The sequence below is a fragment of a genome, unplaced genomic scaffold, assembly GCF_019419815.1.
Source record: "Pyrus x bretschneideri cultivar Hongxiangsu unplaced genomic scaffold, Pyrus_bretschneideri_v1 Contig36, whole genome shotgun sequence".
NCBI lineage: Eukaryota > Viridiplantae > Streptophyta > Magnoliopsida > Rosales > Rosaceae > Pyrus > Pyrus x bretschneideri.
The window spans coordinates 4763354-4769450 of record NW_025999679.1 but is presented as its reverse complement, the minus strand read 5'-3'; positions in this window follow the sequence as shown (position 1 = coordinate 4769450).

The window sequence follows — 6097 nt, the reverse complement described above, 5'->3', positions numbered from 1 at the left end:
TCTATAATTAGAAAGAAAATATACTTATGAGGAGTGTATAATGAGATTTTGGAGTGCTAATAACAGTTCCTTATAAAAAATAAAAAAAAAATTGTGCCTTTTTCCTATAATGAGATTTTGGAGTGCTAATCAGACTTCCTACTGCAGAGGCATAGGGACGTTTGCCATTTGTTCTTTCTCTTTCTTAGTCTTTAGATACTGTTCTAAGGACAATATCACGCCTTTTTCCATAGGAGTGTCTATGGGCTTGGAGTTCTTCATCTTAAATCGTTCAAGTACCTTCTTAATGGAAGTTTTTTGAGACAAACTTAGAAGTTTCCTTGAGCTATCTCTCTTGATCTTAACTCTAAGCACATAATGTGCTTCACCCATATTTGTCATCTCAAAATGGGATGACAACCACACTTTCGTGGTTTCTATAGAGGTTTTGTCATTTCTCGCTATTAGGATGTCGTCAACATACAGAGAAAGTATGAGAATACTTTTCCCAGATTTCTTAAGATACACACAGTGGCCTTCCTTAATCATCTTAAAACCAAATGAATTGATTGAATTATGGAATCTAAGGTTCCACTATCTAGACCCTTGCTTGAAGCCATATATGGAACGTTTTAGGCGGCAAACCTTGCGCTCTTGTCCCTTGGCCTCAAAGCCTAGAGGTTAATCCATGTATATCTCCTCGTCTAGTTCTCCATTGAGAAATGTTGTCTTAACATCCATTTGGTAAAGTTCCAAATCTAATTGAGCAACAATAGCTAAAATGAGGTGAATAGAGGCAAACCTTACCACATGGGAGAATGTCTCTTCATAGTCTATACCCAATTGCTGAGTGTATCCTTTCACCACAAGGCATGCCTTATATTTTTGAAACCCACTTGTTTCCAATGTTTTTACACCCAGGCGAAAAGTCATCTAACTCCCAAACAGTATTTTTGTTCATGGAGCTCATCTTTTCCTCCTTTGCAATTATCCACTTTTCTTTGGCCGTTGAACACAACGCTTCTTTGTAAGAAGAAAGTTCATCTGCAACTAAAGGTATGCAAATGTAGGCGTCCCCATCAACCTCAAAATGACATTTGGGAAACAGCTCTCTTGCTTCTTCGAACTGTGTGACCTTCAATTTCAAAGGGTAAGCTTCTATCATTGGGCGTATTCTCTTGAATTTTTATGGATACATTACTCCCGCTGGGTCGTGTACTCCCGCTCAGATCAAGTCTTCCTACATCATATTTTGCGACCATCAGATTGGAAATTAATTCTTCTCCTTCGGTTGAAGATGTTAGAAGTTCTTCATCTTTCTCCAACTCATGGAGATCAATGTTTTTAACAGTATCATCAAGTTTTGGGAAGTCATTCTCTATGAATTCCACATCACATGAATCAATCTCGGTTGTTCCTCCATCTGGATGTTCACCATACATCATATAACCTTTCGAGTTTTCACAATAAGGATATGTTTATTTGCTCTAGTACCTAACTTTCCAAACTTCTGTGATTGATTATGAACAAATTTAGCACAACCCCAAGGACGCAAATTACCCAGATTGGGTTTTACCTCATTCCAAAGTTTGTATGAGGTTGAGGGAACCATCTTTAAAGGCACACGGTTAAGTATATATGTCGCAATCAATAATGCATCACCCCAGAAAGATATGGTGAGATTTGTCTGCGCCATCATAAACCTGACCATGTCTAATAAAGTTTTGTTTCTCCTTTCAGCAACACCATTTTGTTATGGCGTGTAAGGAACATAAAGTTGTATGCGTATCCCCTTACTTTCACCAAAAAACCTTGAATTTGTTAAACAAATACTCACGTCCACAATTACTGTGAAGAGCTTTTACAGTCTTCCCTTTTTGATTCTCAACCTCAGCTACGAAGCATTCGAAACAATCTAAAGCTTCATAGTGATGAGGGATCAAGTACATATTACCATATCGTATGTAATCGTCAATCAAAGTCAGAAAATAAGAGGCGTCATGACGAGCTTTCACACTCATTAGTCCACAGATGTTAGAGTGGATTAACTCTAACAGTTGAGTAGCTCGAACAACCTTTCCAAAAGGCTTTCTAATTGCTTTGCCAACTAAACAAGGCTCACATATAGGTATATTGACATTAGTGAGTGACACTAATAGGCTTTCTCTAACTAACCTTGTCATTCTATCTTACCATATATGCCTTAGTCTAGCATGCCATGTTTCAGAATTAACATGTTTAATAACAGTTATTAAAGAAGTAGAACAACAAGAATCAATCAAATCAAAGCAAACAAAATCATTCTTTATTGAACCATATCCAACTTCAACTTGATCCAAATATATCACAAATCTAGACGGGCTTAAGTAAAAACAATATCCTTCACATAAAAGTGCAATAACTGAAAGTAAATTAAATTGCATTCCAAAGGCCTACAAGACATCATGCAGAAGTAGTTGACCCCTAGTGCTTAGTTAAAGTCGATGCGAACCAACTCCCAAAGCTTCTTTATGACTTCCTTCACCCATGTACACCCAGTGTGACTTTGCTGGAAAGTGTTGATAATTTTTTAACCCTTTTTTTTTCTCACGTCACATGCTTGGTTGCTCCTGTGTCTACAATCCAATTGTCGGACGTGTGAGCAACATGTATATGCGAACATACACAAACAATGACAGATTTAGGGTTAGGAATTACCTTGCTATTCGGCTCAGTGCAATTATGAATGAAGTGTCCCTTCTTTTTACAGTTAAAGCACATTGATTTGGATTCGTCTTTCTTGCCACGTTTGCCTCTATGCCTTGATCTTATTATAATTAGGAGCAAGCTCTGCATCATTTCTCTCAGACTTGGTTTTAGCCTTTCCTTTGAACTAGTTACCCTTTTTGGACCCACCTTAAGTCAAAAGGGTAGTACTCTGGGTCACCACTTAATGTTCACCTTCCAGTTCAACATGACGCAAGATGTCATGAAAGTTATTAATTTGATCATTGTGCGTCATGATCAATTTAAGGCCATCCCACGAGTCCGGGAGAGACATAATCATAGCTTGGACTTGTTGTTCATCGGTGAGGATACTCCTAGTAGCTTTCAAATCTCATATCATGCTGGACATGCTGGACATCTTCCTAAGATGTTCCGATACAGAGTGCTTAGGATCCATTCTGTAAACCTCAAACTTCAACACTAGACTTCTCAGCCTAGTAGTTAAGGTTCCAACGAAAGCAAATTTCAGCTGGTCCCACATCTCCTTGGCGGTCGAGTACCCTTCATACTCACCAATAAGATCATCATGCATGCTGCTTATCATAGTAAAGCATGAATTTCGATCTTTCTAGAACCAAGATTCATAAGACCTTACTCTAGTTGTATGCTAGGCCGCAGTGGTTCCATCTCTCTCAAGATCAGGCTCATCCATCGAAGCCTCCAAAGGCTCCAAGAGCTCTTGTTCATTAAGAAGATATAAGATCTTCCTATGCCAAATATCATAGTTGGTTCCAACGAGCTTTTCTCCTTTGGTCAAATCAACAACAACATTTTTGGCAGCCATTTCTTTCTACAAGGGTGAAATAATTTTGACATTATTAATTACACATCTTACATTTATTTATTTCAAAAACTCATTAGAAAATATTTCACTTTTTCTTCAAGGTTGAAATTGCAAAATCCGCTAAGTCGCTCGTAATTACCATTCAATTCTAAGAGTCAAGATCATATTTTCTAATTATTTTTGAAATTAATCTAATTTAAACATTATTATGCTTTAAGCTTATCCATTTTTCATGCAACATCAAATTGAGTGCATAACAACCAAACCCGGCACATCAAATTCTGATCAAGATGCTTGCTTTAAGCAGACCACTCCTCGCATTAGGCAATGGGCTCGACATATGGGCTTCCGTATGTGTGGCCAGGTCAAATCTGAGAGGGGTGGCAACACGAAGCTTTTAAAAACGAAACCTCTTTGACACCCAAAGTGTCTCCTTAAAGATTTTTCCCAGACACCACATCAAATAAGAGGAGACCATTAGTGAACCCTAGTCTAATTTCATTATTTTTTGTTAATTAGGTAATCCTTTTTAAATATTCTCCTAAAGAATATTTCCTTCTAATTTAAAATGCTTAATCAACATGAGTAAATTTGATCAACATTATCTCTTTTTGATTTTCCTAAAATATTGGCATGTGTTGGATATTTTTTAAAGATTAATTAAGAACGTTTCCAAAATTTTAGTACATTAAAAACATTGCTAATACCAAACATAAATATACACTTACGTATGTCAGTGAACCACATTGATTCACTCGCCAGTTGTGTCCCAAAAACACAGCCCACGCTATCCCCAAAGCAGCGGTGCAAAATTAATTAATTTTTTTAATAATTAATTTAATATTGTGTGAATCCACTCGCCGTGGGTGGCGCGTGACACATGATGTGAAAATTAACTTGACACACAAATTAAACCTTATTGTTGACAATTGTAGTATATATGTAAGTAGGGATCGTTCTAGACCGGGGATTAACTAGGGATGCTAATCAACACAAATAAGACTTAAAAACACTAATTTAGACTCTATAGACTTAAAACTAACTCAAAACACTCAAAACAGCAACAAACAATCAAAAAGACTCAATTCTAGACCTAACAAGCGATTTTGATGAAAATAAAACTTAGCTTGACTCAAAAGAAGCTAAACTGACTCTAAACAACTCAATGCTATCAAATAGACACAAAACTGACTCTATGGGGATATTTAGACCAAATTTAACTAATTTAGACTCAAAATAAACAATGGAGATAGATTTAAACTAGTTCTAACTAAAGGACACACAACTCAATGTCAAGGGGGGTTTATTTGGACAAATTTAAACCTAAACTTAATAGATTGCAAAACAACTTAAAAAGACTTCAAATTAAGGTGAATTAAATCGTGAAAGGCTAGTTAGGGGGTCATTCTCCACACATGACATATGCATATAAACCAATTTCCAGTTATTATTCCTTTAGACTATGAATGACAATGCCCCAAATTAACCATGAAAAGCATAAATTAACTTTCAGATTTTCCTTAACTCATTGAATTGGATGGAATACGCATCGCAACCAAATTTTTCTCAAGTTCTCTATATGAAATGCATAATAAAGATACATATCAAAAGTCATTAAGTTCTATGAAAATCATAAGCATTGACAAGGCATTCATCATTATGAAATGCATGAGACTCATACCAAGGATTTACTTAACACGATTGTGACTAGCAACCTCCACTACTTGTGAATATAAGTGAATAACGATTAGGTGAAATTCCCTTATACTCTAGCATCAAATTCATGCATGCAAATTAAGTGTCGACCCTCAACCAACATACATAAACAAGTTTTAATAACTCATATAAGCAAATCACATTCAAGACTTAGGAAACAATAACTGGATGTAATCAATTCATATAAAACATATAATCATGGCTTCGAATTCACCTCTAACTAAAAAGAAATTAGTTCCACATGTTCATCATAATTGAAAACCAAATTAAAATAAACATCGAACTAAAACTAAGGATAAAAAGCACCCAAAAACGCTCCACACTCCATTGGCATGCACTGCACTCCCTTGGATGGTAGATTGCACAAGTCCTCTTCTCCTTCCCTCCTTGCTTGCGGCACTAGGGTGATATGGTGTGAATTATGGTGTTAGATGGCTGAATGTATGAATGAATGAATGAGTGAATGGATGGTAGGGGGGTTACCGCACAAACATGAATATATATATATATATGATGCACGGCAAACCCTAGGGTTAGGAAGAAATCAGGTAGGAAAGAGACTAGGGTGCCCAAAATCTGAAAGGAAAAGGATTGCACAATCCTAGGGGGAAAAGGTTAGGGTTTTGGACCTTCTAGAAGTCAGAAAACCAAAGAGAATATGGAGAGGGTGCAGCATACATTTAGGAGCAGATAAGGTCTTCTAGAAAGAATATTAGGGCAGATTTCTAGAAGAACAAAGGCTAAGGGGTGCGGCACCTTTGTAGGAGAGGGATAGGACCTTATAGAACCATATATCTTGGTGTATTAATCTAAAATGAAGTCCTCTTTGCAGCTGAAATTAAGGTGGAACAA